The 23,216-nt window shown below is 44.8% G+C and overlaps 1 long non-coding RNA gene across 13 annotated transcripts in view; it reads right to left on the bottom strand.

The window, feature by feature from the left end:
• Positions 1-3,359: 3,359 nt before the first annotated feature.
• The window catches only part of Gm31814, a 77,130-nt gene continuing 57,273 nt past the window's right edge, over positions 3,360-23,216 (bottom strand). For 7 of the 13 annotated variants that reach the window (XR_875981.1, XR_384780.3, XR_875980.2 and 4 more), the window contains 3 exons: positions 22,042-22,199; positions 10,224-10,394; positions 3,360-3,588 (listed from right to left, as the gene is read on the bottom strand). This is a non-coding gene — a long non-coding RNA (predicted gene, 31814). Of the gene's footprint in view, positions 3,589-10,223; positions 10,395-10,641; positions 11,266-12,216; positions 13,593-22,041; positions 22,200-23,216 lie in introns of those variants that run through there. The other 6 variants (XR_003951916.1, XR_003951915.1, XR_001781991.1 and 3 more) reach the window with 4 other exon arrangements.

Genomic DNA, 23,216 nt, shown 5'->3' on the forward strand with positions numbered 1-23,216 from the left:
TTCTGTGGAGGACTTGGAGGAGAGGAGGTCCCCCTTCAGAGATGGCATAGATAGAGCAACTTGCTATAGAGCATCTCTGCCTCCTTGGATACCCAAGGGACCAAGTAGTCAATTTAGTGAACTTGACCCTCATGTCCCAACACACAAAAGCCAGAGCTAGTGTTCTTTTTGACCAGGAAGTTTAAGGGTTCAAGTTCAAGAGAGAAAGTACATTTATCACTGAGAGTCTGGTTGGAGATGGGGGAAGAGCATATCAGATATTTACTTTCTAAGAATGGATGGAAATGATCAGTGTTTGTAATCTGAGGAAATTCTCCTTCAAGTAAACCGAACTCCATAGCATGGGAGGCATAAACTCGGGTGAGTTCTAGATTTCTTATTCATTTGACCTACATACAGTTGTCTCTGCCCAAGACAAACATTTTTGAAAATTCCTAGGTTGCCATCATTGCCAGAGCTTAGAGTCCAGTCATAGAACTCTGTTACTCTGGGGTCTGAGTCAGTTCACAGTCACTATCCCACTGCATTCCAGTCTGAAAAGACACACGCTAAAAGGGGTCTGGATCTGAAAGAAGCCCCAGGCATCATCTAGCCTGCTTCAACACTAGCCCAGAAAGGAAGGGTCACCCCAGCAGACAGTGACAGAACCAGGCCTGGAATGCAGCTCTTTGGCTCTGAGTCTATGCACTTTCCACTCCCCCTAAATGGCCCCAATGGCTGTCAATCCAAGGACATAACCCTTGGAGAAAAGAGGTTGTGAAATGCTTCCACTTGAAGCCCAGGGCTGGCTGCAGGCCCGGGTGCTTCTCTATCAGCCTCCCAACCTAGTCTGAACTCAGATCCCAACCTGCTGGGATTGGATTAACCCTCCTCCTCCATAAGAGCCAGCCCTGCCTTGCCCGTCATCCTTAGAACACTTGCCACTCACACTTACCCACAGCACCACTGAGCCAGAGCCTTTGCAGCCTGGCTGGTCATTGTCTCTCATAACTGCTTACCAACTCTGAAAAACTCTAGCCCAGATGTTTGCTGACATCCCAAGCTGAAGAGCCAGGTTTTTAGTTTCTCCTATTCCCTTGAAGAAGTTACTAGAGATCTTTAAGGATTTGGGTTCTCTGACTCTAGATCATCAGTTCTGTGTGCCCCAGACTGGTGATTGCTCCCACTTGAAGGCAGGTGACACTGGAAAGTACTGGGAAAGAAAAGGGAAGATGATATTTGGCCTCCACCAATCTTCCCTCCACCCATTCCCAGGGCTCCTACAGCTTTCCTCTCACCCACCTGGCTATTTCATTATCTCTTGGGTTTGTTCTATAGCTTTATAGTTTAAAATTCTTTAACATTTCTCATTGAAAGTGATATTCAACACTTCACTGGGGGATAGATGGGACAGATTTTTAAAGTAGAGAAGAGGCGATTATATGTATTTATATTTATATCTGGATGTATATCAACAAAGGTTACACAGAAAGCAGTATAATAGGGGGTGGCATCAGGTAAAGGCACTTGCCACCATGAAAGGACTGACTCCTACAAGCTGTCCACTGTCCTGTACAAGCGCAGGAAGGCACATGTACGTATACACACACACACACACACACACACACACACACACACACACACACACACAAGCACATTCATCAGTTAATTTAAAACTTTTAAAGACAGCAGTATAGTCCAACTGACTCCATGCTCAGAGCCCCTGTGATCTTTTTTTTATTATCCATCTTGCATGTCTAATTAAATAAAAAGCTTTCTATAATACTATTGTTCTCAGATGACTTGTCCATTCACAGACGCTCGGCAACTCCTAAACACCCAACAGTTAAAACTGCAGCCATTCATTTGGAGTCTCCTTGCATTCATTTACAATGGTGGCTTTGAAATGTCCTCCTGACATTATTTGTACTGCTTCAGCCTTTAGGGGTTGTTTGAACCCCCACAACATGCATTTAAGCCTCTGGAGTATTGCCCTGGGTTTACACCTCAACACATTACAAAATGCTTTCTCCTGGAAAAAAAAAACAAAAACAAAAACATTTCTGGATTCACCCTGGCTCATAGTGATTCTTCCTCCTGACATTCCAATGCTTGAATCTGCCACAACACTCACTCTCTGGACCTTCAGTGCAAAGGAACATCAGGAAGGCATGCAAACTGCCTCCGCAGGCTGGTCTGGTTTGCTTTCATCAACTGGACACCAAGTAGAGTCACCCAGAAAGAGGGACTCTCACTTGAGATTTCCTTCCATCAGACTGACCTGTGGGTATATACCCGTGAGACATGTTCTTGATTAATGATGACTATGAGATGACTTGGTACACTGTGGGAGGTGCCATACCGGGATACATGGTCCTGAGTTGTGTAAGAAAGCAGGTTTAAACCACACTAAATCCTAGTGCTGAGAAGGGGAAGTAGATGCAGAGCCCCGCCCCTAAGAAGTTATTTGGGATTGATTGTCAGCTTCTGGGAAAGAGAAAGTCCATTTTCTCCAATGGAGTGTCACTGGATCTACCAACCACAGCCCAGGGCAGGTCCCATGCCCAGGAATAGTGTACTAACACTAAACAAACTCCTTGTTTGTGGGTTGGTTTTTTCATATCTTTTAGTGGCTTTGTTTTGATCATTGGGAAATTTGTTTCTTTGTTGTTGTTGTTGGTGGTGGTGGTGGCTTTTTTCTTTAAAGAGAGAAAGAAAGAACATAAAGTTAGGTAAATAGGGTGAGCCTTCAGGAAGAGCAAGGGTTGAGAGGGAGGAGTTTGGGGCTTAGGAACAGCCAGCTTCTTGCTCTGGGGTCCATCTCTGCCTCTGAGATAGTCCGAAGAACATGTGCCACCCACATTAGTTCTATGTGTTTACTCATCCTTTGAAGTGACTAATTAAATTCCACATGCTTAAGACATATAGCATGATGTTTTGATATCAGTACACATTATGGAATGACTAAATCAAACTAATTAATGTATGAATCACCTTATCATTTTTATAATGCTGAAAAGAAATTCTTTGGAATTTTTTTAAGAGGACAATATATTATTATCCTATATTATCTCTGCTCACCATGTGCAATAATATTCTCCATTTTCTCTGTGTAACTGAAATTCTGCATTCTTTTTACCAGTCTCCTCAGTCCATTCCATAACCTCTAGAATGACCATTCTCCTTGCTACTATGGTTCAGTTTTTTTGAGCCTGTAAATGCCATATTGTTTCTTTGGGGTTCAGGGCTCGCATCATGGACAGGCTGCAGAGGGCCATGTAGCCCTAACACTTTTATACCCTCCCTTCATTTACCACCCCCACCAACTCTAAATCAGCCAAGATATTTTAAACCTTGTTTTGATCTTCTTTGCATATCAGTTACACTATTTCTGAGGGTGTTTATTTTTATTTTTTTTTCCGGTGGTGAGCACATTGCTTTGAGCCCTTTTTGTAGCACGTTTCCACTTCCTCTCACTTTCCCGCATGCCTCTGTGACCTCTAGGCATGTGGCTCAGAGCAGGCTAGATGATTTTCATAGGGCTGGGAGCTTTGCTGTAGCCTGGGGACATAGGTTCTTCCGCCTCTGGTGTCCCATCGCTCCTGACATCTGCAGAGATGAGATGAAATTTCAGTTGTTTCCTTTGCCCTATCTCCCGAGGAATCAGCTCTCATCCCCAGTCAGAGAGAGGGGAAAGGCAGTGAACTGCACAGAACAGAGGCCAGGGATAGCTCTGATAGTAATTTGGAGAAAAATCCTCATCCTGTTTAGGTTGAACTTAAAATTCCCAAAGCTCCTGTTTCTTTGTTTCCAGCATACTTACGAGCATAAGAACTTGGCTGGATCAGCCGGGCGTGGTGGCGCACGCCTTTAATCCCAGCACTCGGGAGGCAGAGGCAGGCAGATTTCTGAGTTCAAGGCCAGCCTGGTCTACAAAGTGAGTTCCAGGACTGCAAGGGCTATACAGGGAAACCCTGTCACGAAAAACCAAACAACCAAACAAACAAACATTTACTGACTTACTGGATCAATAGCAAAGTAACGATGAACTAAGGGACTAGAACCAATGCATTAGAGATATTGGAGGATTGAGCAAGCATTAAGAGGTGTTTGTTAAGGGTTTTTTGGTTTGTTTGTTTTTTAACTGAGTTATCCCTTTCTGAGAGTGTCCTGTGTTCTTTGACTCATAGGACATACGTATTAAGCCCTGTGAGTGAGTTGCACTGTGACTGAGCCACGCACTCCCACATTCTTCATACAAAAGCATACTCAATTAGTCAGCTAGTAATATTATTTGTCCAGTACTCACACTTGTTCTCACTGGTTACAAACCTACCTACTGATGTGAACTGTGTTGGGCATTTATTTTGAAAGCCCTAGCTTTAATGGTCACAATTCCTTAACTATCCAGAAAAACAAAGGCATCCTGGCCTGTTAGAAACTAAGTTTCAGAGTGGAAAAACAGGTAAGAGGGGCCTGCTGAAGCCAGATGGTGAGATTCAGATAGAAACCTCCATTTGCCTCCTGTGCAGTTTGGGACAAGTTGAAGTCTTTGAAATGGAAACAAAGCTGTTCGTTAGACCTGCATATCACTGCAAGAGATAACTCTCCTCGTCAGCGCTAAGTGCTCCACACAGCTAGCTCGGCTATCACCGTGTTAGACAGGAAATTAAAGGTCATTTTGTCCTGTCCTCTCACTTGAAAGAAGAGGAAACTTTGACTATGGTTGTGCCACCCAGATGGTTCATAGCTGCGCTGACTAGAACTTTGACTTTGATTTTGGGGCAATGTCTCTGTCTGTAGCCCAGGTTTGCCACAAATTTGCAGCAAGTCTCCTGCCTCACTGTCTCTAGCATCTTTTTCTTTTTCTTTTCTTTTTCTTTTTTTTTTTTTTTTTTTTTTTTGGGGGTGGGGGAGGTTTCAAGACAGGGTTTCTCTGTATAGCCCTGGCTGTCCTGGAACTCACTTTGTGGACCAGGCTGGCCTTGAACCCAGAAATCCGCCTGCCTCTGCCTCCCAAGTGCTGGGATTAAAGGCATGCACCACCACCGCCAGGCTTTTTTTTTTTTTTTTTTAACCATTTTCTTAATAAAAAGCAATGGGTTCCTGAATTTTCAGGATGGTCTTCCCTTCCCAGAACATATTTAGGAGATGTGGATGCTCCTATTTGCTTTAAGTTAGTACAGTATTTGCCTGTAGTGGCTTGAAAAAGATGACGGCTCCATCTGTCTTGTGTTTTAAGTGCAGATTCAGGGCCCTGATTCTTTGGTTTGAGAAGACGTGAGGATGAGTAAAGTTCTGGGAAAGTACACCAGCATCAAGCCTTCCTTTTGCTGTTGAACAGGCCGGTGTACTTTCCCAGAACTGAAGAAAGAGACCAGGGTGGGGAGGTTGGAGACAGAGACCGACCACTCCCCCCAAACAACAAACAATCCCATTGCTTTTAACACCAATTCCTCATGTAGATGTTGCCACAAGAAGCTTTAGCTGTCAACCGGACATTAACCTGAGTCACCTCTGGGAAGAGGGAGCCTCAGTTGAGGAATTTCCCACGTTGGAGTGGACTGTGGGCACTTTCTTGATTGCTAATGGTGAAGGAGGCCCTGTGGGCTACATCAAGCCTAGGCAGGTGGGACTGGGCTGTGTAAGGAGGTAGCTGAATGTGAGCCTGAAAGCAAGCCAGTGTCTTCCACTTCTTGCTTTCAGGTCACTGCCCTGAGCTCCTGCTGAAATCAACTCCTTTCCTCCTCACGTTGCTTTTGGTCCTGATATTTATCACAGCAAGAGAAAGCAAACCAAACACAAATGTGAGTCATCCGACTCTAACTTCTTTCTTTTTCCCTCTAGCCACAAAGAAGTCAGGCAACGCATAGAAAACACGATAACGGACAAAGAAGACCGTATAAAAATGAATACCAACCCAATATCATAAAAATAGACTACAATATCTCTAGTTCCACGCTCTCTGTGTGATAGCCACTGTATTTAGCTACATTATTAAATAAGATTTAAGATTTAAAGTTTGGGCTCACTGGACATACTTTAAGGCTTACTAGCCACATGCAGCTAATGACTTCTTACTGGACAATCATTGCAAATAAAAATACTGCCACAATTATAGGACTTTCTATTGGGCAGTGTTGTCTATACAGATAACACATTTGCAAGAACTTAACAAAATATTGACTCTGGGTGTCATGTTATCCGACCCCAAAAGAGATAAATTAGAATCAGTGCTGCATTAGCAATTCATCAAAGAAAATGAACCTTTTTGGGTACTTAGACCTAAAAAGAATCCCACGTGGTATTTCATGCAAATACTCATGTACTGACAGAGCAATTAATGCCAAGAGCCTTAGAGACAAAGTAATGACGAATTTTAAACTTAATTTTTGTCAAAGTTGACGGTATTAGTTACTAAAACTTAACTCATTGGAACTAAGACTTCAGTGATACATTTAGAATTTACAGGAAGATCTTAGTGGCTTGGCTGAAGTGAATTTACATGGATAATGAGGCCTGAGGGGCAAGATGAAACAGGAATGTTGATCTGGAAGGCAAGCCTCCAAACACAAGGAAGACATACACAGAGGTTCAGATATTGAAAAAGCATTAGGAAGTGTGATAGGGAGAAAGCTCAGTGAATATTAAATATGATGTAGAGAGTGAGAGATGAAGACAAGCAGGGTGTCAGAGCCAGATCAGAAAGGGCTGCATGGTTCACCGTGAGCAGTTCAGCAGGAATAGAACTATCTTACAGCTTCAGAAAAGTCATTCTGGGAGCTGAGAACACAAATCATCCCATAGCGTAATACAAATTCCATCACTGTAATCTTAGGACGCTGAGGCACAAGTATTCTGAGTTCTCAGCCAGGATTATGGATAAAACTCCAGGCCATAGAGTGAAACCCTGTCTCAAAATGTAAGAAGGGGGTGGTTAAGATGAGTGGAGAAAAACCAGTCACTTCTCTATGAAAATCTTGCTTATGGGGTAGTCAAAAATAGGGAGGAAAAATACGAAGATGGATGGAAATAAGCTAGTGACCAGTATGCTGGTTTAACTGGATGCCTGCACGTAGAAGACTATAAATAGATTGATAGCTATCATCCTGCACAAAACTCAAGTCCAAATGGATCAAAGACCTCAACATAAACCTCAATCAGATATGCTGAATCTGATCCATGAGAAAGTGGGCAATAACCTTGAATGCATTGGCACAGGAGGCAACTTTTTGAACAGAACATCAATAGTGCAAGCACTAGATCAACAGTTGATAAATGGGACCTCATGGAACTGAAAAGCTTCTGTAAAGCAACAGATACAATAGGGCAAAACAACAAACTACAGAAAGGAAAAAAAATTTTCACCAACTCCACATCCAACAAAAGGCTAATATCCAAAATATATAAAGAACAAAAGAAACTAAGCATCAACGCACTAAATAATCCAATTTTAAAATGGAGTATTGATCTAAAAAGAATTCTCAACAACAACAAAAAATCTCAAATAGCTGAGAAAATGCTTAGAGAAATGTACAACATCCTTAGCCACTGAGGAAATGCAAATCAAACAACTGAGATTCCATCTTACACCTGTCAAAATGGCTAAGATCAAAACTACAAGTGACAGCTTACGCTGGCGAGGATTTGGAGAGAGGGGCACACTCCTCCATTGCTGGTGGGAGTGCAAACGTGCTGCCCACTTTGGAAAATAATATGGCAGTTTCCCAATCAGAACATTGGGAATCAATATACCTCATGATCCAGCCATACCTCTCCTGGGTAAATACCCAAAGCATGTTCCATCCTGCCACAAGGTTACTTGCCCAGCTATGTTCATAGCAGCTTTATTCATAGTAGCCAGAAACTGGAAGCAACCGAGATGTCCCTTAACTAAAGAATGGATTTTTTTTAGCAAAGTAATACATTTACACAATGGAGTATTATTATTCAGATGTTTAAAAGAAATGGCATCATGAAATTTTCAGGCAAATGGATACAAGTAGAAAAAAACAAAAACAAAAACAAAAACCAACCCGAGTAAAGTTAGCTAGACCCAACAGGACAAACATGTTATGCACTCACTTACACATAGATATTAGCTGTAAAGGATAATCATGGTATAATCCACAGACCTAGAGAGGCTTATCCACACACATGCTATAATCCACAGACAAGAAGGGTTGTAAGGATCTTCCTGGGAAGGGGAAATAGAATAGGTTTCTTGAATGGACTCGGGGCTGCTGGGTTGGGAGTAGGAGGGATTAGGTGCAGGGGATAGAAGGAGAGAAGACTGGGAGAGACGACTGGAATTGAGGGCCATTTCAGGGACCAGGTAAAAATCTAGTGCAATGGAAACTCCGTGGAGTCTACTGTGGTGACAGGATTGAAGGCTCCCAGTAATGGGGGGCCTAGAGCCTGAGCCAGTCATCATCTGTAGCTAGGCAGAGCCTCAAGTGGACCCAGCCACAGACCCTCCAACCTACAGTTTTTCATGCCTACAGGATGTGCTGGGACCAGAGCCTAGCATAATCATCATCAAAGAGACTCCATCCAGAAACTGATGGGAGCAGATGCAGAGCCCCACAGCCAAATCTTGGGTGGAGCTTGAGGAGTCCTGTGGAGGAGGGGTAGGAAGAACTGGAGGAGCCAGAGGGACCAAGGACACCACAAGAGCACAGCACACAGAATTAACTGACCAGGACTCAAGTGGGCTCACAGAGATCAGGGAGCCTGCAGGGGTCTGACCTAGGTTCTCTAAATCTACGTTATGGTTGTATGGCTTGGTGTTCTTGTGCGATTCCTAAAAGTGGGAGCAGAGACTGTCTCTGACTCTTTTGCCTGCTTTTAGAACCCTGTTTATCCTACTGGGTTGCCTCATCCAGAGTTGGTGTGAAAATGTGTTTGGTCTTATTGTAGCTTGTTATGCCATATTTGGTTGATGTCCCTAGAGGGCTGCTCTTTTTTGAGGGGGTATGAAGGTGGAACAGTTGATCCAGGGAAAGGAGGAGATGAAGGGGAGAGATTGGGGGAGGAGGGAATGTAATACATGCAATTTAAGTGTAATATGTGGGAGAACAATAAATAAAAAGGGAAAAATAGTCACAGGCATTTCAGATGTAAAGCCAGCATAACCTGAATGATAATTTTAAATGAAATTTGAAAAGGTGATGAAAATTGGGATGACTATTATCTGCCCTGTTCCCTGCCAGGCTAGATATCACTTCCTGTGATGAGCAAAACTGGAGAAAGAAGATTCCAGAGTGCGGAGGAATTAGCCTGTGGTGCAGTGTGAGTCCTGGTGTGTGTGGAATGCTCTCAGCTTGAGGCTCAAGGGAGAGTCAGTCAAAGATAGAGGTTTGGAATGGTTGGGATATAGTTGGGTATTTTAAAGCCATAAAATTCAGAGAGCACCCAGGAAGAGGACAGTCTCAGAGCACTTTGGAATGTGATGCAGATGACAGAAAAGCAAGGTGTGCTATTGATGTCTCAGGATCCCAGAAGCTGAGGGGAGAGAGTGTTTAAAGAGGCTTGAAGGTGCAACATTGTCACATCATGCTCCAGTCCAGTAAGCCAAGTATGTTTTGGCTTTGGGAGTATGTAGGTCACTGGTGAGCTTGATAAAGGCTGCTTAAGTGGCGTGATGGGTCAGAAGAAAATTAGAGCAGAGTTGAAGCCAGAATGGGAGGCAAGAGAAATGCACACAGGAAATATATATATGTGTGTGTGTGTGTGTGTGTGTGTGTGTGTGTGTGTGTGTGTGTGTGTATAGGGGGGAACCAGTGATGAGTTTCCTTGGGGGGGGGAAAGACACCGGAGCATAATGATGGCTCCTGGCAGAAAGAGAGAGAGAGAGAGAGAGAGAGAGAGAGAGAGCGAGCATCAAAGAAACAGAATGGAGGGACATACAGGTCAAGGGAAAGCTACTGTTTATTTTTTTAATGGTTACTACGGTGTGCATATTTTAGAACAAGAGAAATCTATGTAGCAAAGAACAAGAGAAATGCAGAAAAGGAGATGAGATCCAAAACAAAAAACGAGAGCCACTTCGATTAGGTGGAGCAGCATTGCTGGGAACTGACACAGGCGGCCTAGGGAGCTGTTGATAGAGAGACAAAATACTTCTTTATGATCTATGAGAAATGGGAGGGCAGAATGAGTGAGGAATCGGTGGGAGGCCAAGATGTGGGGAAGCTGGTCCAGAAACAGAAAAGAGAATCTTCTGGAAGCAATGGGGGACGCACCTGGTGAGCCCACAGGAGTTTCTGATCCGATCGCGTATTTGAAGGAAGCCCATCAGTATAGTCTCCGGTGTTATTTTGACAACAGCCTGCTGCTGAGGTGCAAGTGGAGTCTGAGGAAGAGACACGGTCTTTCACCAGATGGGGCTTTGCCAGATACAGTAAAGGGGAGCCCTGTGGGGAAATGAGATTGTTGGAGAGAGAGGTTATGGTGCAGAGGAGGGCTGGATTAGGGAATGGACCCAGCAATCATCGATGGGCAGCTCTGGTAGTCTCACTCTCTGCCAGGAGCCATCATTATGCTCCGGTGTCTTTCCCCCCCACTAAGGAAACTCATCACTGGTTTCCCCTGGACCCTGCCAGATTCAGAAATCCCCATCAGGCTGCTGCATTGCAGCCAAGTCTCATGTATCCCTTAGACCTGGGAGGCAACGCGGCGGGCAGGAAAGAACCTCCGACATGCTGAGAGGAGACTTGGGCTGGGGTCACTCTCCGTGGCATTTAGCAGATGGATGGGTTCTTTCCCTCCCTGGACCGGTTCCCTCTTGTGGTAAGCACCCAGCCCAAACTGTAGTTTGCCACACAGATCTGATGAGATGGCAAATGTCAAACCTCTTACAGGGAGGAACTAGGAGGCAGGGAAAGTTACCAGATGGGCCTGACACTCACTCTAAGGAGGTGCTGAGCGCGAATCGAAGGCTTTTACTGGTGTGAGGTTTTGATTTCAAATGTCAGTGAATATAGGTCACCACGGCCCATAAGCAACCTGCCTTAAAAGTAGAAACTGATGAAATTCTCACAAGGAAAAGCAGAGCGTTTCAACATCGGTCATGGGAAGCTACAAGCTCTTTGTGCAATGACCAGTCAGCCCGCAGCCAGCACAGGATATTGCTGCAGGCTGTTCGAGGCCCTATACACAGTGAGGGGACGATCTGTGATCACTCCCCAATCCTCTCAGTGCCTTGCTTTTTCCAACCCTCAGTCACCATCGCTGCAAAGTGGGGAGAAGCCCCCTTCCAGTTCAACCCCATCAGGGAGATGAGATTAGTTTTGTTTTTTTTTTTTTTTTAAGAGACAAAAATAAGAAGTGAAAATTTCTTTTGATTGCTCTGAAAAGTGGCTAGCTACAAAAGTGAAGTGTCACTCACTATTATTAAGTGTGAGGCAATCCTTCCTACCCCCACCTTGTCCCAGGGCTACAGTGTGAGGCTGTGTGTGTGACAGGCTATTTATAAATTCCCATCTCTGGAAACATATGGTCCTGCGCCATGCCAAAGAGAGAAAAATGACCTGCTTAGGTCTGTTTGCCTGTTTGGTTTGGTGGAGCATTGTCTGTGCTCCTGAGCAAGATGTCTTCTGTTCTGAACACTGAAGGTGTGTGTTAGAGCTCCTCCACAGTGTCTGAAAGAGTCTATAGCCCCACGGTTTGCTTAGGCACCCAAGAGTTCTAACCTGGCAAGGATGTATGTACACAAATTTTCTCAAGCTTTTTCTGAATTGATTAATATGTTTTCATGTTAGTGGTGTGATGCAGTAATCCCTAGTTTTTCTGTAGTGTTCTGACAGTTTCGGACATTCCATGGCAATATTTTAACTGTAATTTTTTTAAATTACTAGACCATCTATTTCTTGAAATACAGGAGGTTCCCGTGCTTTGGGGTTTCTTATAAAAAGAAACCACTCACCTCATCGTTCTCCTGGTTGTTTGCCAGTATTTCTTTTGTTTTCTGTTTCATTGATAGCAACTGTTGTGGAGTCGGTCGGTTTTCTAACTTAAATAGGGCTATGTCATTATTATCTTTTTATATGATACCCTTTAAAGTTTTGTTTGATTTCATTTTATCTCTTGCCATGCTGGGGCTTGAACCCAGACCCCGCCCCTGTGCAGCAGGAGGTACCCCAGCACCAAGCTTACTTCTTCTTTTTTATTAGTAAATATTGAAAGGACAACCCGGTGGGTTTCAGTACGCCATTTTCATCTACATGTAGATTGTACCTTTCAGCTGGTTTCTCTTTCCAAACTGTCTCTCTTTTAGTCTCGTGCTGATTTTAAACATCTAGGTTCTTCATATAAAAAGAAACACAAGATAATTATCCTCAAAACTCTGGATTATTTTGCTTAACATGCTATTTAGTTCCATCCATTCTTCTACAAATGCCAGAATTTTATTCTTCTTTACAGCTGAATAATATTCTCAGTGTGTAAATATACTACGCTTTCTTTATCCACTCAGCTGTTGATAGGCATCTGGGCTGATTCCAGAACTTGCTATCATAAGTAGTGTGGTAATAAACGTAGATGGGTGGGTGGCTCTGCAGTGCCTTGATTTGGATCCTCTCAGGTGTGCAACGGGGAGTGATGCAGCTTGATCATATCGAATGCTTCAGCCTTTGGTATTTTTTCAGGAACTTCCATACTCATTTCCATAATGGCTGGACTAACTTGCATCTCCAGCAACAGTCTCCAGAAGTTCCTCTGCCCACATCCTCAGCACAGTTGCCCAGTATATGTGACCTAGCCTTACCTTTCTGTTCCATTGTGTGACACAGTCCTCAGTCTTATCAAGCTCCCACTCACTGGATTTGATTTCTTTACCAAATCCCTGGAAAGATATCGAGCTGTCCGGTTGGAGAAGAAAAGGCTAAAAGCACTTGTTTCCCAGATTACATAGGACCTGGATTCTTAGAAAAAGGAGGGGGGAAAAATCCCCTGTGAAAGTAAATACGGATCTCACAATCCTGTTCCTTTCCGTCCCCTCCTTCTATCCTTTGCTTTTTTTCCCCTCCTACCTCCTTCCCTTTTCCCCTGAAAGATTCAGGATCCAAGCCTTTCGGTCAAATGATGAATGAAGGCAGAATTGCGGATGATTCAACACACTTTATTCGACAAAAGGGCATTTATCAATGAGATGGCGAGAAAGGCAGGGGAGCAGCTTCCAGGAAAAGACATAATCAAGAATTTGTTTTTAAAAAGTAGTTTGGAGGGTTTTATACAACCGTGAGGACCAACAAGAGTCATCCTAGCGGAGAGTGGTATCCCCCAGGATCCCAGTTCTCAAGAAGCCAATGCAGGAGGATCATAAACACAACCTCTCATGCAATATGTATTCATGCTCCCAGAAACAGAGGAAGAGGGGTTTGTCTGGACTCCCACTTTCAAACAGCTGCTGCCCATGACTGGGAAAAGCCTAGGAGAGTTCATGGTAGTGGGAGTATGTGGCAAGGTGTTATTCAGTTGGCAACATATAGGAAGCAAAGAATCCAGGCAGAACCAGGGCCAGGTATAACCTTCAGAAGCAAGACCCTACTCACCAACTTCTGACCAGTAGGCTCCACCTCAGAAGCTGGGAACTGAGCATTCAAGACATAAGCCTGGGGAAGGAGGAAATTTCAGATTCAAACCATAATGTGCTTCCCTGGGTTCCTAAAGGGTCATCGCCATCTCGTAATGAAAACTGCATTCAAAGTAACTTTAAGAGTTCCCAACATCTTACTGGTCTCAAGATTGTTCAAAAGTCCAACATATTTTCGCAGACTTATCATAAACTCCTAACTGTGAGTCTCGGTAAATGTTTTGTTTTGTTTTGTTTTTTTTCAAGTTACACACCTCCAAGATACAGCGGCACAAGCATTCCTATTCCAAACAGGAGGAACCATGCCAGGAAAGACCAGACCAAAGCAAGACTGAAACTTAGCAGGACACACATTAAACCTGATGGCTCCATGGATGATATCTAGGACATATGGCAGCATCATACGAACTCCAACATGTTCAAGTTCTAGCTGCAGTACACATAGACTCTCTCTTAGGGATGCAGATCTCCTTGGCAGACACTCCACAGTGCTGGCATCTCCAACATCTTGAGGTCTCTGGTGCAACTTGAACTTTGACTTAACTGATTTCTAAATTGTCCTTTCAGGGGCTCTTTCCAAGACATCGATCCATGCTCCACATTACCTGGCTGTATAGTCTTTTTCCCTGGACTCTTTATGCAAGTCACTATGAGCCCACAACCACAGAGTTAGGCTTAGCTACCATTACCACCTTCCTCCTTGGTATCAACTTCCTGCTTTTCTCATCAAGATCGAAATGCCAACAGAAACAAGTTAAGGTAGGAAGAAATTTTGGGTTCACAGTTTCAGGGGGCTCTAGGAGAAGTGACAGCAGAACTCACAGTGGTGGGAATATTGTAGCAGGGAACTTTGCTGTATGCCATCCTACAAGAAGCCTGAACCAAAGTCAGTTATAACTTGTAAAGGCCAACCCCTAGCGACCCACTTCCAATAGTCCGGCCTCACCTTCCATGACTCCACAAACTTTAAAATAGTAGCACAAGCTGGAACCAAGTATTCAAACTGTAAGCCTATGGGAGGGGGGGACCTCCACATTCAAGTCTTCATGCAAGCCAGATTCTTCATGGAAGTTTGGCAGGAGAATGTTCCATGTCTTTCTGACCTGCTTGTGTTGTACCAATGAAAACCAAAAGCACTTTGGGGTGTTTTTGTTTAGGAGATCAGCAACCTAGGATGTTGCTCTGGGCAACTTTTACACATGTCATTTCCAGGCTTCTGTTACCAAACGGACCAAAAGGACAGGAACCTGGTGATGCTGACTTTAGACATCAATTCATGTGTGTGTGTGTGTGTGTGTGTGTGTGTGTGTGTGTGTGTGTGTGTGTGTGTTTTAAATCTATGACTGCTAGAGTCACCCAATCACATTGAAATTGATTTTTAAGATGTTGCAGGTGTGCTTCTATTCCTTAAGAAAATACCTCTGGATTTTCTAGTAAAAATGTCTGCCGGCTTTATTTAGTCAAGTTTCTTTCTCCCTTCTTTTCTTTGACAATGAAAGCAGGTTTGGTGCCAACACTCAGATCTGGCAGATGTTTGATGACACATGTTCCTGATAAATGTTGATTACATAAGTTCATTCACGCTAGCTACCATAGCTTTTGAGGCCTCGCTGCTACTTAATATAAACTCTCCTTGGAAACCAGATGTCCGACACACGCCACAACAATCTATTTTATTCATCATTCCTCTGAGTCCTCTGAGTCCTCTGGGTCCCCTGGGTTCTCTGGGTTCTCTGGGTCCTCTGGGTGTCTGGTTCATTGAAGCAGGAAAAGATCCTGGTACCCAGATCCTGATTCTGCCATAAGTGAGCTGCGTGGACCTGGGAAGGCCACTTTATTACTCAGAACTTTAGGTTGTTCATTTCTAAAATCAAGGGGTGGGAGCTGTAATTGACAAGGTCTCAGATGAAGAGACAGACTGGGGGTGGCATGGGGAACAGTCACAGTGAGGCAGGAAGACTTTATGGCCATTCCTCACTGGGGATGTACTTGAACATGATGGCATTCACTGTTTTTATATTGGTTGTTCTCCAGTCCAGAAGGAGGGGGTTAGCAGCTTGGGGCTGGAAGGGATGCAGAGAGGAGTGACTGAGGAGAGCTAGGCTGGTGAGATAGACCTGCAGACAGCATTATTACTGCCCTAGCTTTGGGATACTATTTCTGTGACTGCTAAAGGGAAAGGGCCTTCACAATACTGAAAGAGTAAAATCCTGGAGTGTGGGGGAGGGTCACTAAGCACATTTTCAACCTCAAGGCTATTCTAGATGACTCACTTGGAAGCTTTAATTTTTATGACAGATTATTTTTTTAGAACAGTATTTTTTAGGGGTTCAAAAAGCTTGCATGTAAAGAATTCCAAAGCTGAATGACCATCCAGAGACTACCCCACCTGGGGTTCTATCCCATATACAATAACCAAACACAGAAACTATTGTGGATGCCAATAAGTACTTGCTGACACTCTGCCAATGCCTAACAAATACAGAAGTGGATGCTTATAACCATCCATTGGACTGAGCACAGGGTCCCCAATGAAGGAGCTAGAGAAAGGACCCAAGGAGCTGAAGGGGTTTGTAGCCCCATAGGAGGAACAACAATAGGAACCAACCAGTACTGCCATAGCTCCCAAGGACAAAACCAAAGAAAACACATGGTGGAACTCATAGCTCCAACTGCATATGTAGCAGAGAATGGCCTAGTCGGTCATCAAGGGGAGAAGAGGCCCTTGGTTCTGTGAAGGCTCTAAGTCCCTGTGTAGGGGAATGCTAGGGCCAGGAAGAGTGAGTGGGTAGGTTCATGAGCAGGGGAGGAGGGAAGGGGTAGTGGGTTTTCAGAGGGGAAACCAGGAAAGGGGATAACATTTGAAATGTAAATAAAGAAGATATCTAATTTAAAAAGTTAGGAAACTATGAAAAATAAAAATTAATTAATTAATTAATAATTCAAAGCCAAGTGTTCTAGTAGTCCATAAGGAGTCATGCTGCAGGCTCTTCCTGATGATACTCTGCATACATTCTATCATTTGCTCTTCAAAGCCAGCCTGGGAAATAAAGTGTCAGGAAGACCTTCCTTTACCAGGTGGTAGAAAATCAAGATGCTAACTGGCCGAGCCACTGGTCAAAAACCTCAGGTAGTGGAGATAAGGCTGTGTGTTAGCCCAGAACCCTCACTGCTACCCGGAACTATCCGTTACTACTATGCTCCCAGGCATTCTTCACTGCCCAGGACAACATCCTTTAGCCTCTGGCAGCCAGCTCTGAAGGCCTGGATCAGGGTCATGGCCCCAAGTTCCCCAGACGAATGGAGTGGCATAGATCACCCAGAGCAGCAGGAGAGCCTCGGGTATCAGCTGACTCGCTCACCTGACGTTGTCGGCTCTCTGATGCTCTGGGAGCCAGAGCTGGCAAAATGAGCTCGGGAACCCTCTCCTGACTTCTTATTCTTCTAGAGACTTGGCATTCAAAAACCAAAGAGATTTCCACAGGTCCATCGCCACAGACGTGATTAGGAATTATTTTGTGAAGCCACCTACTAATCCTGCATCCTACTGGCCAAGGTTGGGCAGTTAACAGTTTCTTTAGGGACTTCCATTAGCCAACCTAACCGATAAAGTCCAGAGGGACTAAAGCAGAAAGAAATGTGACGGCCTATGAGTCACTCAGTCTCGACCTTCAGCATGTTTTGAAAACGCATTGTGAAATGCTTTCCAATCAATACAGCGCTGGGCAGTAACAAGGCTGGGTGGGGGTTGTGCAAGAAGGGAAGCGGACCATTTATGCTGGGTCATTTGAGAGGCTCCAAGTTCTTACTGAGAGAAGGACCTAAAAACACAAGGTCCCCATAACAGCGTTTAAACGGAATCACAGAAAACCAAGCACCAACAGGGAACAAAAGTGGACACCTTTCTTCTCGGCAGAATAGCGAAATGGGTGGCTTATATTTACACCCCCAAGCTAGAGAGTCTATTCCTTCCTGTCAAAGTCCAAGACTGGTGTTAACCCCAAATGGCTGCTAGACGCTTCCATGCTGCCGACAGCAGCCTAACCTTCAGGCATTGCGAGCAAGTGAGTGATCTAGCAAGTGTCTGAGGTGAAGGAAGCAGCTGGTGAGAGGCAGGTGCACAGAACGCGGAAGCTGAAGATGGCTCAAGGTCCACCTGCCACTTGCAAGGCCTCTGACTGTGGGAGCAGTCACATTCCCTGTCAGACCCTTTTCTTTCTACCAAGGAGAGAAGGCATCTGCCCCATGGATCACATGAAACTTGAAAGTGATGAGGGCCATGCAGACTCTTTGCAAGCTCCACATGCACACAGAGGACTATTATTAGTGGAAACCCATCAGCATGATTTTGCAAAGGCAGATGGAAAGAATTTCCCACTTAAAGAATGGCACTCAGGTATGACTTTGTGGTTAGAGGCCAAAACCAATCCTGAAGATGAGCCTGTACACATGACAGAGAACATTTGGGTACCAGTTGGTGCCAGGCTCAATTAGTTGCTAGCTTGGGTGCCTGGGAAATGCTTAACAACTGTTTCTACAGTGGTTAAAAATAAATAAATAAATAAAAATATAAGATTGGCTGTAAGTATTTGCACCACAGCGCTATTGAGGCCACAATATCAGTAACACGGGGTAAGGAAAAAAGGCCCACAGCTGGCCCACACGTGTAAGTACAGCCAGATCAGGCTCTGCTCCCCACTAGAAACATCTGAAAGATTAGTTGGTACAAGTACTTTGAAAGCCCATTCGACTCATGCCACCTGAGTTTTAACAAACAAAGCCGCTCCATGTCTTCCTCTAAAGCTTCAAATGAGAATTCGTACTTTTATTTAAACTTGTCCTGGTCATTGTTGCAGAGAATCTTAACTGTGTCTTTGTCAAAATTGTTGGTTCCTAAACCACAAGCCTGACATTGTGCGTATGTGTGTGGAGGAGGGGGGAGGGTCAGGGGAACCCTTGGTTTTCAAATCTAAGGACTGAAGAGTTGATCAAACAGGATAGGATGGAACAGTACAGGGAAGAGGAGAAAAGTCTGGGACCGATTATTAGCAGTCTCAGCGGTGACACTTGTACGGGTGGCCTGTTTTCTGAGGCCCAGATTCTATCTGTAAAATGGGAAGTGCTCTCTGCCTTTGCCTCACTCCCAGCGCTACAACGGAGACTTAAGCGCTAGCGCAGGGGCAGGAGTTCTGAAACCAGCAACCTTGTGTTGGCTTTGAACTGTTGTATATTTACTTGGATATTATTACTCAAACATGGATTTGATTTCTCAGCTTCAGAACTGATGATAAGTAGGACTCGTGCTGGGGCAGACAAGCCCTGCCCCGCAACTCAAATCCTATTTCTGGAGGCTGGGCCCCTGTAGAGTGTCTGCAGCTAAGTATAGCTGTGCTCAAGAAGGGCTGTAAGACCCACAGAACAGCCCCTGAGGGCGATAGGGAAGCGGTACTGCCCAGGGCTAAGGGCCATTGGGAACTGCTTTTGCCCACAAGCCTTCGCACCAGCAGTGATCCGTGAAGGTTAAAAAAACAATGTTCAACCCAAACTCTGTCAGACAGGACTTTATCACAACTACCAAGAGCGGGCTAGGGTCCCAGCCAACATTGAAAAGCATTATGGGGACCTGGGAATCTGTATTTTAAATAATTGTCCATATTCATTTACTTACAAGCAGTACTGAACAAAAAAAGAAAAAAAAAGTCCCTTTGTGTGCTATGAAACCTGATGGAGTAGACCGAAAGAAAGATTCTCTATTGATTGGCGCAAACACTCAGTGAGAAGCAATGCCTGTTGGGGGAGACCCTGCCTGTGCCTTGGGAACCCTCATAACACACTGCTAGACTAGGCTTCTTTGTCCTTCATCACTAGCAGATTGAGGTCTCTGTCCACCCAGCCACACACAAGGTGGTCAAGTCCTAGGGAGGCATAGTCGATCTCTGTGAAGGACTTCTCCTTGCTGCCTAGCTTTTACCAAGCGTCCTCCGAGAGACAATTAGGACACATCTATCTAAAACACTGTCCATTCACGAGTTCCGCTGGTCACCTTAGAGGAAAGTTCTGTTAATCAATGCAATGTGTTTTATACCTATCCTAACAGACATCCTGCCAAAACTGTTCAACCTCAGTTGGGTGTGGTAGGGTAGCACATGCCTTTAAACTCACAACTCTGGAGGCCACGCTAGGCAGATCTCTGTGAGTTCAAGGCCAGCCTGGTCTACATAGTAAGTTCTAGGGCAGCCAGGGCTTGTAGAGAGACCCTGTCAAAAACAAACAGACAAATAAACAAACAAGCAAGCAAACAAAAAACTGTTGGTATTCATCTGCCTTTCAACATGTGCATACCAGGCTCCAGCTACAGTAGACAGATATATAGAGCTGGCAATGTTGGACACGGTTATTTCATTTGTTTTAAATCTCCATTGTCTTGGAGATTGAAACTAATCAAAGAGCTACCGCAGCGTGTGAGAAGACTGAGATACACACAGGCTCTGAGATGCACACAGGCTCTGAGACGTTCAGAGGCAGAATGACCACCTAACTGGTGGTCATTGCATCAGGACGATGCAAGTGCCCTAGAATAGGAGAACTCAAGTTTGTTTGCAAGAGAAGAGGAACTTCCCAGCACAAGAAATCATCAGGGCAAGGCAGGCTCCATGTGCCAAACAGGGAGGGAGGAGCTATCATTTGTACTGAGGGCACAGTAGCCTGCATTACTGAAACAGAATTTGTAAGGGATATAGCAGCAGATGAGGCCAGTGGAAGTGCCCATGTTCACAGCACTGAGTGTAGATTTCCCCTTGAAAGCAATGGGCAGCCTTTGGAAGAGTCTCAGAGTCTCAGAGTCAAGATGAGGTTGGCCCTTTTTTTTTTTTTTTTTTAGAACTGAGTTTCTAGAGAGGCAGTTTGGAGCCAGGTTGGAATAACAAGGCAAGCTGAGAAGGCATGGCCATAGTGTTTGGGTGAGCGATGACAGGGCTCTGAGCTGCAGCAGAGGTGATGGGCTGACAGCAGTGGAAGGCTGTCAATGAAGAAGCAGCGTCTCCAGGATACACTGGGTATGGGCACGAGGCAGTAGCAAGAGCAAGAGCAGCTTGTGTGTGTGTGACACTTTAAGACATCGACAACGGGTGCTGGACCACTTTAGAGGGGAGTTAACAAATGCACTTTGGAATATGTTCAGTTTGAGAGGACTTGGGATATTAAGTCTGAAGTTTACATGTCCTAGACTCAAAAGAGGCAGCCAAAAAGTCTGAGCAGAAAACCCAGAGCCAAGGTGGCAATCTAGAAGTGATGTACTCCAGCCCTGTCTGCCTCCAACTTTCAACCCAAGAAGGCCTTGCTCTCAAGACGAAGCAATGCTAAGACACTAGTGCAGCCTGTAGAAGGGTCGGATAGCTTCTTTTGAGGTTATTCGGGGATACCCTTAGGCTGGGGGCCCGGAAGGGGCAGATAACAAGTCTTCACAATAGAGTTTTATAAATGAGAAATAGACTTCTTGATCGTCTTCAGTGTTCTGCCAGGGACTGTAGTTATTCACCCTTTACAGTGTACATGGTCTCTTAAGGTAATGTTTAGGCCCCATTTTGGAGACTCAGAGCCTATGTAGGGAAGGAAGCAACATCGAGATAGTGCTAGCTAACCCTTTCTGAATCCAGAGCGTGCCACCTCCATCATACAGCCTGACCCTCACAAATGTCCTCCAAAGCAACTTGGGAGAAGTTTTACTACCCCAATTCACAGATACAGACACCGAATCCCAGGGACGTCTGCTAAAACAAAACAAAACAAAACAAAACAAACAAACAAAACCCTGTGCTCTCTCTTGCTTCCTGTGCAGAGTTACAGGGGGCTGAGGTGGTATACCCCAAGAGTGCCAGCATTCAGAATGCTCTCAGACTCTCAGAAGGAGGCCCCACTTCAGGCTCCAACAATTCACTTACTGGCATGGTGAGATGCTAATGACATAAGCCATCAAATGGCAGGCTTAGCTAAGATGACTTCCTCTCTTGCTAATGTATGCGGCCACTTGGCTCCACCAAGTCAGCCCTGGGTTGGGAGTCCCTTTTCCTTTCCCTTCTGATAGAATTCATCTGCTTTGGGCTAGAAAAGACAAGTAGCCTGAAAGCAGGCAGCCAATAAGAGTCATCTATGAGTTTGTCAAGAATCAGTCAATGAAGGTCCCCAAAGTCACACTCTTTTAAGTCATGTGACCAGATGTGAACTCACTGAAGCTTCCTGAGACACAGTTTCATCTGCAAAAATGGGTCAGTAACGGTCCCACCAAGCTTCACTTTACAGACAGACATGAAGGTCGAAGACCAGAGTCGGGTGTCATTAGCACTTTTGGAGTGTGTGCAGGTCTTGATCTTCTGTCCATACCTGTCACTCAAGGGGCAGAAACTCTGAGGTGTAACAGAGGAGACACACTAGCCTCATGGGACAGGAACTCTGAGCTGTCTTATACGTACCTCATGTCCTGTACAGTGACAAAATGAGAGACAGTCGGCAGTGTGACAGCCACAACTATCCAATGGTTCCTTCCCACAAACATCCAGGTGACAAATTCATCAGAAAATACAGTTAGAAACACCTTCCAATGAATCAATTAGTCCCTCTGTTGTATTTCCTGGGGAAGATAAAGGTGCATACTTTCTGTAATCAATCAATTCAACAAACCTCTTGAAACTTTAGTCAGAGATTTGAAAACTGCTAATACACATAGTTTTGAAAGGTGACAGACAGAAGTAGGAGGGAAAGGTTGGGTTTTAGTCAAACATTATCTTGGTTTTTAATTGATGAACACTGTTCTCCAATAGAGGATGAGAGTCACAGACAAAGGGGCTCATAAAACCTTCAAAGGCCTTTTCTCATCTGGCCCCACCACAGTCATTCTGCAGAAAAGGAAACTCAGACTCAAAAAGATAGGGCCTGCTTCCAATTATACCACAAGGTAGGGTTAAATCAAGCCACGGACTGCTTCTCCTCAGTCAGCTCACAGGAGCTGACTGACTGTCTACCACATTCTGGCTGGGGAAAGAGGAGGAATACGTAGAATCCACACTCAGGGCAGATAATAACGAAAGCCATGACTCCCAGCACAGAGGTTATGTGCTATACCAGAAATTCAGAGCACTGCACAGCATAGAGAATTTATAGTGGTAATTCAGCCTGAGGTTGGCAGAGAAGACTCGACCTAGGAGTGAGTTTATGGGTCAAACAGGCAGCAGAAGAGCATTCCAGGCAAGGGGACGGAGTAAGCCTAAAGCCATGGGATGAGAAGAACATAGTGTGTATGGAAAGCTCCATACACATAGTTGGAAACAGCTGGGGGTGGTTATAGACAGTACCGCAGAACTATCTCCGGATGTCAATAGGTCTCAGCTGCCACTCCCCACCTCATTTGGCACGCTCCCTAGGGCTATGGCCCGTGTCCACCTAATGGGCCAATACGACACCTGGCCAAGTGCTGATGGCATGGTAGGGCTTAATGAATTCTCTTTGAAGATGAGAGGCTGGTGAGGGAGAAAAGAATTTGCCACTCAAGTGAGTCAACTGGAACAGAAGGTGTGTCCTGGCTCCCTGGGCCTGGTGCTCTCTGGCTGCCCAACCAGACAGCTGGGGTCACCTCCCCTGGGGCCACAGG

Source organism: Mus musculus, chromosome 16 (assembly GCF_000001635.26).
Source record: "Mus musculus strain C57BL/6J chromosome 16, GRCm38.p6 C57BL/6J".
Classification (NCBI taxonomy): domain Eukaryota; kingdom Metazoa; phylum Chordata; class Mammalia; order Rodentia; family Muridae; genus Mus; species Mus musculus.